The sequence below is a fragment of the Thalassophryne amazonica genome, chromosome 22 (genome assembly GCF_902500255.1).
Source record: "Thalassophryne amazonica chromosome 22, fThaAma1.1, whole genome shotgun sequence".
Taxonomy (NCBI): Eukaryota; Metazoa; Chordata; class Actinopteri; order Batrachoidiformes; family Batrachoididae; genus Thalassophryne; species Thalassophryne amazonica.
This window is the reverse complement of record NC_047124.1, coordinates 8,040,314-8,052,598: the sequence shown is the minus strand read 5'-3', so window position 1 is coordinate 8,052,598 and position 12,285 is coordinate 8,040,314. Positions and strand designations below refer to the sequence as shown.

The 12,285-nt window shown below is 40.7% G+C and overlaps 1 protein-coding gene across 1 annotated transcript in view; it reads right to left on the bottom strand.

Annotated features, from left to right (window-relative positions):
* The window catches only part of ptn (pleiotrophin), an 85,461-nt gene extending 73,993 nt beyond the window's left edge, over window positions 1-11,468 (bottom strand). The window contains exon 1 of the mRNA XM_034162923.1: window positions 11,309-11,468. The gene's annotated coding sequence lies outside the window, so the exon portion shown is untranslated. The remainder of the gene's footprint in view (window positions 1-11,308) is intronic.
* Window positions 11,469-12,285: the final 817 nt, after the last annotated feature.

The window sequence follows — 12,285 nt, the reverse complement described above, 5'->3', positions numbered from 1 at the left end:
GCCCAGGAGGCATCCTTACCAGATGCCTGAACCACCTCAGCTGGCTCCTTTCAACATGAAGGAGCAGCGGCTCTACTCCGAGCTCCCCACAGATGACTGAACGTCTCACCTTATCTCTAAGAGAGACACCAGCCACCCTCCTAAGGAAGCCCACTTTGGTCCTTGTACATGCGATCTAGTTCTTCTGGTCATGACCCAACCCTCATGACCATAGGTGAGCGTAAGAACAAGATTGACCAGTAGATCGAGAGCTTCGCCTTTTGGCTCAGCTCCCTTTTCTTCACAACAGTACTGTAGGACATCGCCCCTGCTGCACCGATTCTCTGGCCAATCTCACACTCCATTGTCCCGTCACTTGTGAACAAGACCCCAAGGTACTTGAACTCCTTCACTTGGGGCAAGACTATATTCCCTACCCGGAGAGGCAATCCATCGGTTTCCTGCTGAGAACCGTGGCCTCAGATTTAGAGGTGCTGATCCTCATCTCAGCCGCTTCACACTCGGCTGCGAACCAATCCAGTGAGTGTTGGAGGTCACCAGTTGTTCTCCTGCATGCAACTCCTCCTTGATAGGGGTTGCAGGAGAACAAAGGTACAAATATTTAGGGTTCTGGTGCTTCGTGTCTTACTGTGCAACTTGAGACTTGGATGCAAACCACTGATCTAAGGGCAGTGGCAAGATATCTTTGGGTACTCTGTCTCTTAAGAGGATCCTTGGGTATTACTGGAAGGGTTGCTTCTGGAAACTCAGGAATATCACGTGGTTTCTGAGAGATCAGCCCTGACATTTTGGTCATGTGTTCCTCTTTTCTGGACATGATCCAGCAGGCAGCTACTTCAGTGTCAAGGCCAAGGGGATGCCTTCGCTCAGTTGCATTCAAGAGGTAGCGATGGACTCATCTGTTTGGGTGGATATCATCCAGAATCCGAGGTGGTTCCGTAGTGTGGTGGCACCAGCTCATGCTCCAAGACCTGGCCGAATGCTTGGATGTCTCTCCAATGTGTGGTTGTTCAGGCTCCGGACACTCAACCAGGTAATGTGAGTTTGGTTCTAGGTGGAACCTTTATTTGTTGATTTAAAACAGGACACACACCATGTTTTCTGATCTTTTGGGGGGGGGGGGAATTCCTCCATTTCACAATGGAGACCTTCAGAATCAGCTTGGATTTAGGCTCGAACAGGGGTACTGTGGGAAGTACCATCTGCTCTATTAATCAACAATTTGTAGACCAACGTTTACACAAAAAAATGCCCACTTTGTTGATCCTCCCCTCGATCCAATGACTCCTCCTTGGCCCCACTCCATCAAAACCAGTCCACAGGTTTAGTGTATCCTGGTGACCAACAAACCAACTAGCAGACACACCTGCAAACCTTTTTCCATCGATCAGTCCGAGTTGTTCTATTGTCTGGGACCTGAGTTGTACCGGACGGGTCCTCGTGATCTTGTGAACCGCCACTAAGATCTGAGCACCATCTGAGTCCGAGGTCAAGGCCACGGCCCTGCTTCAGTGTTTATGGTCCAATGGAATGTGAACTCCGGTTGAGAAAAAAGTAGTTAAGTTATAATGAGGCTTCCCCCCTCTGCTGGTTGTTTGTTTGGACAGACCGGCTGTCTCACAGCACAAGCTGTGGATGGAATACTAATGGGCAGGACTAATGACTCTCTCTCGTCTCGCTCTCTTTCCCCCACTCAAATCTTTCGCTCCTCACCCCGTCTTCTTTTACAGTCACGCAGATGAAACTTCCAGCTCTCAAGACGGTATTCAAAATGCATAATTCAGTTATGGCTAAAAGGGCCATTGTAGCATAAATACGCGAGTGCGAGGGTATTTAGAGGAAGTAATGCTCAGCTTCTCTCCTTTTTGAGCACTAATGGTCTTATACCTTACTGATCCTTGGTTCTAATCACCTAACGGTAGGCGGATGTGATCAAATCCCTGGTGTTTGTAACCATGGCGTGGGTCTATCTAATCCCAGCCACATCTATTTTAGGTGTTTTTAAGTTCCCAAATCGTACTTTCTCCAGAATGAGGTGCCTCGAGGCAAGAACAGGAAGACGTCCCAGAGCTTCTGGAATGCTGCGCTGTGCCAGATTAAAGCCTGCTGATCTTTAAATAAGGATTAGACACCATTTGCATTAAGAGGCTTTAGAAAAAGGTTTATTTTTTCATTTTTATTTTCTTATTAAGTAGTGGAGATTATGTTCTAAAAGCCAATAATAATAAGAAAAACTGACTAAAAGATGCAAAACTCATTTTTAAAAATCTGAATTAATTTTTTCATGATGATAAAACTCAATCTGTGATTAAATTTATGTTCTTTACAATTACATTTTGATTAAAAGAGAAATGGCATCAACCAGGCTACTCAGGATGCCATCTCCTTTTTTTATTTATACCTTCTGAAATGTTATCAGTTATTTAAGTGTGATAATGCTGGCTAATACAAACACTGTGTCCACAATAACAATTGTGATTTATGAGCCAAGTAGCGTTTTAGCGAGCACATAGCGCACATAAGAACACACAAAAACAGATAATTTGCAGTGAGTCGTAAGACTATGGTGGATAATACAAAAATGTGCCCACAACTTTGTAATAAATTGCTAATTTCAGCATTATATGCTAGCTAGCTATCCGCCATGGTCTACTACTCCCTGTAATGTTCTCTGTGGTCATTTCTGATTAGCTAGCTAGCTAGCAGTCATGGTCTACTATTCACTGTAATGTTCTCTGTGTTTCTGATTAGCTAGCTAGCTAGCAGTCATGGTCTACTACTCACTGTAATGTTCTCTGTGGTTGTTTATAATTAGCTAGCTAGCTAGCAGTCATGGTCTACTACTCACTGTAATGTTCTCTGTGGTCGTTTATGATTAGCTACCTAGCTAGCAGTCATGGTCTACTATTCACTGTAATGTTCTCTGTGGTCGTTTCTGATTAGCTAGCTAGCTAGCAGTCATGGTCTACTCACTGTAATGTTCTCTGTGGTTGTTTCTGATTAGCTAGCTACCGCGAAAACCCATCAGTTCCTCCGTGTTTTGATTTTATGTTGGATGGATACATTCTCTGGATCAATATCTTGAACATGATCGCACACTCAGCCACCTTTGTGACTGAATAAAATGTAGGTCCTTGTGGCCGTGATAACCCATCAACTCTTCTATGGCTCACTTTCTTATGGGATAGTACACATGTTCTCCAGTCCTATATCTTAACAAGTGTCCACATTAGTGCTCTGCCACCTTTGTGACCTAGCTCATGGTCAAAACCTTGTCACTGTGATAGCCCATCAATGCTTCCAAGGTTTCTTTTAGATACATATGCTCTGGATCAACAGTTTGAGTTTGCACATGAGCACTCTGTGACCCTTGACCCAACACCTAGTCACCGCGATAACTTGTCACCTACTCCAAGGATCGCTTTCATATTGGATACACATTTTCTCCAGTCCAACATCCTGAACGAGTTCAGACGTGAGTACTCTGTGAACATTGTGACTTCTTTGACCCTTGTCTAAAAAGTAGGCCACAATCAAAACCATCTTCCTGCTATAATATATATACATACACTAAATTAAGACACTTTAATTACATGTATAGTCTTTCATATCTCTTCTATGGTAATGGAATTACAATGACCATAAAATCTGGAAATGTTTCAGCTCACCAATAAAAACTTACTCTGACTGTAATTCAGTGACCTTTAGAGTTGGCCATATGTATTAATACCACTTTACATAGGCATGTGATACAGCAGTAACCTTCTTTTGTAGTCATCATTAGTGCACACTGAATCACACACACACACACACACACACACACACACACACACACTCAAAAAAAAAAGAGTCATTGGATGAACTCAGTTCAATTATGAGCAGGACTTCCATCTAAAAAACATATGTAGCTCAACTCAAATAAAGCACATCCATGCAAGATAGTTTAATTTAATTTAGTTGGGACTACATATATTTTTTAGATAGATTTTTAGATTAGATTTTTTGAGTGCAGATGGTATTCATCATACACTGAAAAAAGAACTAACTAAAAAAAGCGTTACAACTGGTAAAACCTGAATGAATTAAGTTGTTTGAACTTAAGTTACAAACTTAAGTTCAAACCACTTAAGTTACATTTACTCAAGTCATTTATGCACTTATCGTAAGTGAATTAAGTTCATACAACTTAATTCATTCAACTATTCTCTTTTTTCAGTGTATTTACACAAGTCATTTACACACTTATCGTACGTGAATTAAGTTCATACAACTTAATTCATTCAACTATTCTCTTTTTTCAGTGTATTTACATGTCATTTACGCACTTATCGTAAGTGACTTAAGTTGTTTGAACTTAAGTTATAAACTTAAGTTCATACAACTTAATTCATTCAACTATTCTCTTTTTTCAGTGTATTTACATGTCATTTACGCACTTATTGTAAGTGACTTAAGTTGTTTGAACTTAAGTTATAAACTGAAGTTCAAACAACTTAATTCATTCAGCTATTCTCTTTTTTTCAGTGTATTTACACAAGTCATTTACGCACTTATCCTAAGTGAATTAACTTGTTTGAACTTAAATTACAAACTTAAGTTCATACAACTTAATTCATTCAACTATTCTCTTTTTCAGTGTATTTACTCAAGTCATTTACGCACTTATCGTAAGTGAATTAAGTTGTTTGAAGTTAAGTTACAAGCTGAAGTTCAAACAACTTAATTCATTCAACTATTCTCTTTTTTCAGTGTATTTACTCAAGTCATTTACACACTTATCGTAAGTGAATTAAGTTCATACAACTTAATTCAACTATTCTCTTTTTTCAGTGTATTTACATGTCATTTACGCACTTATCGTAAGTGACTTAAGTTGTTTGAACTTAAGTTATAAACTGAAGTTCAAACAACTTAATTCATTCAGCTATTCTCTTTTTTTCAGTGTATTTACACGTCATTTACGCACTTATCGTAAGTGACTTAAGTTGTTTGACCTTAAGTTATAAACTTAAGTTCATACAACTTAATTCATTCAACTATTCTCTTTTTTCAGTGTATTTACATGTCATTTACGCACTTATTGTAAGTGACTTAAGTTGTTTGAACTTAAGTTATAAACTGAAGTTCAAACAACTTAATTCATTCAACTATTCTCTTTTTCAGTGTATTTACTCAAGTCATTTACGCACTTATCGTAAGTGAATTAAGTTGTTTGAAGTTAAGTTACAAGCTGAAGTTCAAACAACTTAATTAATTCAACTATTCTCTTTTTTCAGTGTATTTACTCAAGTCATTTACACACTTATCGTAAGTGAATTAAGTTCATACAACTTAATTCAACTATTCTCTTTTTTCAGTGTATTTACATGTCATTTACGCACTTATCGTGACTTAAGTTGTTTGAACTTAAGTTATAAACTGAAGTTCAAACAACTTATTTCACTTACGATAAGTGCGTAAATGACGTGTAAATACACTGAAAAAAAGAGAATAGCTGAATGAATTAAGTTCATACAACTTAATTCATTCAACTATTCTCTTTTTCAGTGTATTTACTCAAGTCATTTACACACTTATCGTAAGTGAATTAAGTTGTTTGAAGTTAAGTTACAAACTGAAGTTCAAACAACTTAATTCATTCAACTATTCTCTTTTTTCAGTGTATTTACTCAAGTCATTTACGCACTTATCGTAAGTGAAATAAGTTCATACAACTTAATTCATTCAACTATTCTCTTTTTCAGTGTATTTACTCAAGTCATTTACGCACTTATTGTAAGTGAATTAAGTTGTTTGAAGTTAAGTTACAAACTGAAGTTCAAACAACTTAATTCATTCAGCTATTCTCTTTTTTTTCAGTGTATTTACACATCATTTACGCACTTATCGTAAGTGAAATAAGTTCATACAACTTAATTCATTCAACTATTCTCTTTTTCAGTGTATTTACTCAAGTCATTTACGCACTTATCGTAAGTGAAATAAGTTCATACAACTTAATTCATTCAACTATTCTCTTTTTCAGTGTATTTACTCAAGTCATTTACGCACTTATTGTAAGTGAATTAAGTTGTTTGAAGTTAAGTTACAAACTGAAGTTCAAACAACTTAATTCATTCAACTATTCTCTTTTTTCAGTGTATTTACTCGTCATTTACGCACTTATCGTAAGTTGCGTTTATTTGCCGACGCTAACGTGTCACACCAGTAGAAGCCCATTTTATGAAAAAAGTACCAGAAACTTAAATATATGAAAATGCTCTTGCACGACACACATTGTGCACTTTAATTCAGTGTAACTTTCAGGTAGTGTGTTTGAGGCTCAGCGAGTTTGTCACTTTGCTGCAGCTTTACCATTTGCAGTCCAATTAGTAGTGGAATTGAATATAGACGCTCAGCGGCAGGCGATATGTCTCACTGATGCTCATGATCAATTTAACTTTCCATTCAGCATCAGTGGCCACAGTGCAGCAAATCCCTTTGTCCATGCGAGGAACTCAGTCACCTGCTGCTGTGCATCGCTGTGTTCCATCCACCAGTTCTTCTTCTAACATGTTTGACTTGCAACAGTCAGATATTTACCCCAAAAAAGCGATTATTCTAATACTGCTCAGAACAGTGGCTGAGTGAAAGTCACTGTCAGCTGAAGAGCGGCTCCAACTCACATGAGATGGCATTGATTGTGCTCATGGATTACAGCATTTCGGTGGAGCTTGAGCGGCGTGTTATTTAACAGTCCCTGCAGGATTACCTCAGAGCCATTTAGCACTGCAAGGAAAAGTATTCCAAGTCATTAATGTGGCTTACTTTTTTTAATTTTCACTCTAATTTCTCCTAATTCACAGCATATCAAATTCATGCAGATGTTTTTAATAACCTTGTTTTCTTTTCGGAAATATGACTTGAGCACAGTCACCGTGCTCTGCTTGCTATCTTTTCTTTGTCTTGATTAACACGGTGCATGAATGTGACAAGCTCGTCCATCAGTTCATTAGAGGAACACAAACAGTACCGACTCCCTCGTGCATGAAGCGTGCACACGTAGGAGTAAGAAGGAGGCGCCCCCTGTGGACCTGCACTCCCTGTGTTATTTGATAGAGATGCACGCGTCCTACATCTTGCATGCTGCTTCTTCAATAAACGAATAGCAAATTTCTGCATGATCCGCTACATCACCTGTAGCCCGGGTAAGCAGATATTTGGATGGGTTGTATAGACTTGATGATTAATGTCAGAAAAAATAACCGTCCTGACTGTGGTGGAGGGAGAGAAAAACAGACGTCTTGCTTCAATTTGTAGTCTTTATTACCACAGGAGTACCATCACTGAAGCACATTAGCAAAACCGCAGAATATATACAGCCTGGATCACATGGGGGAGTAACTTACATACATACAATTTCACAGTCATAACCCTCCCCACATCTCCAATACTGCTGCCGGGGTTATCGAACCCAAGGTTGGCCAAGACAAACATATTTTTCTCAAATGAGGGAGAGGGGCCTTCTCGTATCTTATTCCCTGAGGAGAGTTGTCTTTTTTCTTTTCACGTGAAAAACCCTCAACATTAACTGGTCACACTTAAATGTAAAGTTAGCACAATATATATTCAGCATACATGATATCAATTAAAAGAAAACTCTACATTCTCCCATCATGATGATAATGAAAAAATAATAAGCACAAGAACTTTTCCAACAATTTCCAACATAAAAACAAGCAGCGTGGCCTCAGTAACCACCAAATGTAGGCTCGGGAAATGCAAGAAACTGATAAACAAGCAAATTCCAAGCTACAAGTGAATTTAAAAAAAGAAGGAAGAAGTTTGTGTTTCAGCTGTATTCATATAAAATTCTTTCTGTGGGGTTTACTCACCCATCTCTCTCTCTCTCTCTCTCTCTCTCTCTCTCTCTCACAGACCTCATTCACTACGTACCTCACTAGATTATCTCGCTCACTTTCCTTTTCTTTCAAAGCTAAATTCATAATATGCTTTCTGCAGGGTTTTGTGGAAGTACAGCTCAGTTATTTGAGTTTTAGCACGTAACCGCTGAGAAACAAAGAGCAAATTATGGTTTACATTTAGTGCATGTCTGTGCAGAAACTCTGTCAGTGGCATCCACTCCTGCTCCTAATTTCCATCATTCATCCACCACATGCTAATCGTCCAGCAAGCAGAACACACTTATGATATACAACATAAGCAAAACATTTTTTTTTTTTTTTTTATCTTCTGCATTAAACTTCACCAAATTTTAATGAAACTTGACAAGAGTTGACACCTGGTATGAAACTTGCATATTCCATGGCATAGTTTTGCCAACCTGATTCAAGTCCGACGTCTTGTTATCAGGGACAAAATTTAAAACATGAATTTCTGCACATTTTTCCCTGGAAAATAAAATTAAATAGAGCAAATGGGAACTTGGGGTTACTGAGTAATTTAAGCCCAACATCTGCTCTTGAGCCTCAGTGGACATGAGATCTGAGTCATGAGCAGTTGCAGAGTATTTGATTTTGGCTGTTACCATGGTAAAGTATGAATTTGTGACCTGACAGAAATTTGAATCTTGCAAATTATTTGATACCAAAATTAAGATATGGCGAAAAGCCCATTGCCACTACAGGAACTCGTGGCTTATTTTAGGGGGTCCAACACCTTTTGCACATATCTTCAACGTAGGGAAAGCCTATGCAAGGTGATTTATGAGGCCTTCTCCAGGACGAGATAAGTCCCTGCTCAAGTTAGATACTTCTAAGCAGCTCTGCTTCTATCAGCTCAACACTGATTGGTCATTAAGAGGCTCAGAAGTAGATGACCGCAAGCATCAAGTGCCAAGCCAGACTAGCAAACTGACAGGAAGAGCAGAAGAACCTAAACAGAATATGGATAGTAGAGGTACTTCCTTTAAACGTTCATGATATCTGGGAAGGAGGTTGAGTTACGGCAATGGAACCAGACCTGCAGAAGGATGGCGAGCCAAACAGAAGGAACTTTTTTGCCTATTTTAGGTCAGTTATGTTGAGATGGTGACTTATTTAGGACTTCATGTCGACTAATATAAGTAAAGATGAGTTCTTGTTAAAGTACCCAGACTTTGGTTATACGTTCATGGTTACTTAATCAGTAGACAGAGAACTTAAGAACCTGCCATATGACCTTTTCTCCAACCAGCAGGCGAACTGAGTCCGTCCATATGTGCGAAAGTGCAGGCGGCTGTCTGACTACAGGAAACTAATGAGCTGAGTAATTCCAGCGGAAAGCCTCTGGTTATCATTAGCTCTCTGAGGTTCAAACGCCAGATCAAGCCAACAGTTGAGCAGCGAGACGCAGGCGACAATTAGCTGTTTGTTTTCCCACTAGACAAATTTAAATGGCACCACTGTAAGTGAGGAGATTTCTGAATGAAAACTGGACGGAATTCACAAATTCCTGCATAGATGATCGCGCACATACGGGAAACCTGACTCAGGAGTTGGGATTCCACCACAAAAGGCAATAAAAGTACCATTTAAATGGCTCCTTCACCCAACAGCAACTAATGCCACACAAGATGAATACCCTTTAATCACAAGCTTTGAGGTCTTTGAGGCCGTAATGAGCTAGCTCTTTGCTTGACATTTCCATGAGAACTTCCACATGTAAGCCGCAGGAGCCAGATTCTTTCCACTTATTGCCACATCTGAATAAAACATCGTGCAAGCTGCGTCAGACTCTGGAAATGGGACTTTGAGGACCTTTGCTTCAGATAATCGGGACTGTATTTTTAGGTTTTCTAGCTTGACTTCTGCGAGTTGATGCCTCAAAGCAGATGCAGTGAAGCAGGATTCCTTGACAGGCCTCTTCTGGCATCCCAACCCAACTCCTTTCTTCTATCCCTCTCTTTATCCCGTCCTCCCTTTCTTTTGGAGGCCCTTTGGACCCCATCAAGGCTCATTCTGTTCCTCCCACATGTGAGAGGTCAGCGTGAACCCCACAAGAATAAACCAGCCACTCAGTGTGAGGATCTTTGTGTACGTCCTCACCCCCTCCTACCATCTCCCTTACTTACTTGTGCCCTATAGACCAGAATTGGCTCCATTCACCGCACTTCCCTCCCCCCTGGCGCGTCCTTCTCAGGGTGCCAACAGAGCAATTCTATGACTTATTGCTCCGGCTCCTATATGAAAAACCCGTCTCGTCGGAGTGTTTGTGAAGACACATAAAGAAATGAACTGGCTTTGTCTTGACTTATAGGCGAGATCACGCAGTGTAGAGTCGGCGGAGGGAGCGTTCAACAAGAGAAAAGGGCAGAATGAGCAAAATGTTTCTTAAAGGCCTCTAAGTGGCCATAATGGAAGGAAAATGTCAGGATGTGTTTGTATGAAATGGTTTTATGACTTTGACCTGGCTGGGTCTCTTCCAGGGTGATCCGCATTGTGCTTTCACCTTCTACCAAACCAAAGATGGTTTCTCAAGCTCATCCCCACCGCGTGTTTAATCCGCCTCCTACTGCCACCTCATTCACTGGGACCACACCACGTGTTGATTCTGGAGAAAAGCAGGCAACACATTTTGAGCAAGAATGAGTCGGAAGAAAGCTTTTTGTCCGAGGCAGGAATGCCCATAAGACAGAGAGCGACTCTGTTTGCCTAGAAGGGTTCGCTGGACCGCGTAGCCATGATACAATACGGCTTCCCGGGGTTTGTCATTCCAGTCAGGCCTGACCCAAATTACGACATCCTGGGAAAAAAGTGGCCCGTTTCAATGGGAGCACACGCATGCTTAATTGGGCTATTAGCGATAATAAACAAAACGCATGGATGTTTGAAGTCTAATCGGCCCTGTTAATGATTTAACGCCACATTCCGGAGCCCAAGGCTGCCAGATTATTGGGATTTTCCAATTGTTTACCCAGTGTGTCGACAACCCCGTCTTCCATCTGCGGGTATCATTCTGAGCATTTTCAGCTTAATAGTCTTTAATGTTTTTCATATGTTTATCTCCAATCAACAGCCTTGGGGGGTGGGGTGGGGGGGTGGGGGGGGTGGAAGTCTGCTTTAAAGGGGAAGAGCCACAAAGAAACAGTTAGTCAACAATTACTCCTTATTCTTTCTGAAAAAGTATCGTTTTGATGTTAGGTTTCGCCAGCGACTTACTTCACCCAGAGTTTTGTTCTCGGCAGTGAAAGGTTCAAGGTGGCGTTGCCAACTTGAAAGCTATCACTGCCTTTCCAGGAACGGCCTTCACGCCGTCTGTACTCTCTCGGCTCAGCCTCGCTGTGGTGTCACACCTTCTTATGAAAGCCAAAGAAAAAGCAAACACTTACTTTATTTTGGAGGTCTGGTAGTTGTATTTCAGAGCGTGATGTAGGATCTCTAGGCTCTTTTCATCTGCACCTCTGCCCCGATGCCCTGCCTCGCCAGTAATACGCTCACTCTCTCACGCTCTCTCTCCCTCTCTCTCACTCTTTGAGCCAACTATTAGATAGCTGGGTAGTTTTTCCCTTTTTTGCATGGGGTAGGGGGTGGGGGGGTTAAGGGGCAGGGAGTGGGGGGGTTGCTGAATGCTGGGTTTCCTGACTCGTGATCAGGAGCTCATTACCTCCCCCAAGGTCACTCCAGGGACACCCAGCCTGGCACTCCCAGGAGACACCAGGGAGAGGAGGTGAGATGGTGAGAGAGAGAGCAGCGAGGAGCTAATGCACTGGTGAGATCTGCGGGGACACAAAGCCAAGCGAGAGATGGACAGATGCACGCAAACAGAAGAAGTGGGACAGAGATGCTGTGCGAGTTTGGGGACGGGCCAGCAAGGCCAGTGCACACAAAATATCTGGAAAAGTGAGTCCAGCCACAACAATCAATAGACTATTGACAAGCACCAGCTGGGCCCTGGATTTGTTTTTCAGGCTTTTATAGGCCAACACTGCAAAATTAAAATAAAAAATCAGTTTAATGATATGAACAAAACAGCAAACATGACTGTTATTATCTTTATTTATTTAACCTGATTAGTCCCATTGAGACCGAGACATTTTTGCAATTTACAAAAATAGTGGGAAAATGTACATCACTGCTTCTTTGAGATGGTCTTTTTTTTCCCAGTCTCTCAGATCCTGTCCCATTGTACATTTGGGGAATTTTTGAGGAATGTTTGCTTCTGTTTCTTAGGATATCTCAAATATACAAGGGATTTTAAAGAAATTTGGTGGCGAGCTCATGCCAAAGCAAATGTGGCTAAACTAGAGGATTGTTTGTAATTAATATTGTTTTTATAATGTTTTCCATTTGATTTCAGGGTCATTTA